General features: G+C 39.0%; 1 long non-coding RNA gene across 1 annotated transcript; it reads right to left on the bottom strand.

The window, feature by feature from the left end:
- Positions 1 to 55: 55 nt before the first annotated feature.
- LOC106342460 lies at positions 56 to 1,078 on the bottom strand. Its single transcript, XR_001269840.1, has 3 exons — positions 882 to 1,078; positions 507 to 612; positions 56 to 429 (listed from the first exon to the last, which is right to left on the bottom strand). It is a non-coding gene; the product is annotated as an uncharacterized LOC106342460 (long non-coding RNA).
- Between the last annotated feature and the right edge of the window lie 25 nt (positions 1,079 to 1,103).

The following is a 1,103-nucleotide window of genomic DNA, read 5'->3' on the forward strand; positions in this document are numbered from 1 at the left end:
TTAACATCCTCAGGTACCTGGAACGGCTCATATGCCCATCCAAGGTTATTTCTAGTAGCCTCAACTTCCTTCTCCCCAAGAGCAGCTCCATGGACACTGTATGAGTTCGCCTTGTTGGGAGATCCATAACCAATTGTAGTAGTCACCTTAATCAAAGTGGGCTTGTCTGTTACAGCCTTAGCTTCTTTAATAGCAGCACGGATCTCATCATATCCATTGTTTCCATTCTTAACCCAAATAACATGCCATCCTAGAGCTTCAAAGCGCTTGTCCACGTTCTCCGAAAAGGCGATCTCTGTGTCTCCATCGATAGAAATGTGATTGTCGTCATAGAAAGCGATGAGCTTTCCAAGTCCCCAGTGGGCAGCTAGAGAGCAAACTTCATTTGTAATCCCTTCCATCTGACAACCATCTCCAATAATCGAATAACTAAAAAATCCAAAACACACAACATCAGAACCAAACACAAAATCAAGAAAACCAAACAGAAGGATTTGATTCATTACGTGTAGTGGTCGACGATTTCACTGTCAGGTTTGTTGAATCTAGCAGCTAGATGTTTCTCAGCAAGAGCTAAACCAACAGCATTTGCAATGCCTTGTCCTAGAGGACCTGCACATTGACAACAACAAAATAAGAAAAAATGTTTGAAATACATTAACTGGATACCATTTTCAAAAATACACTCGATCAAAATTTGACAGAGTGATTGTTGTTTAAAATTTAATATTTAAACGGTGGGATCGAATTTATAACTTACTTTTTATAAATAATTCTTAAACATTTATAAATGATTTAGTAGAGTTAATTGACATTAGACAGACACAATAGACAGAGAAGAGAAGCTTATGACAAGAACTGAAACAGGAAAAGAAACAAACCAGTAGTGACTGATGGGGAAAGTCACACGGCGCAGCGGAAATACTAATGGTTGTGTTCCCCTGACCTTGTGTGAACCTGTGAAGAAAATACTTCGACAATGGCAGAATATAGTATAAGCGGAAACGTAAATGAGACAATCACTTTTTACGTGGAAAACCTCCTCGATGTGAGAAGGAAAAACCACAGGACCGTAGTCCACTCAAAAATCCACTATATAAATG

This window comes from Brassica oleracea, chromosome C4 (assembly GCF_000695525.1).
Source record: "Brassica oleracea var. oleracea cultivar TO1000 chromosome C4, BOL, whole genome shotgun sequence".
Classification (NCBI taxonomy): Eukaryota; Viridiplantae; Streptophyta; class Magnoliopsida; order Brassicales; family Brassicaceae; genus Brassica; species Brassica oleracea.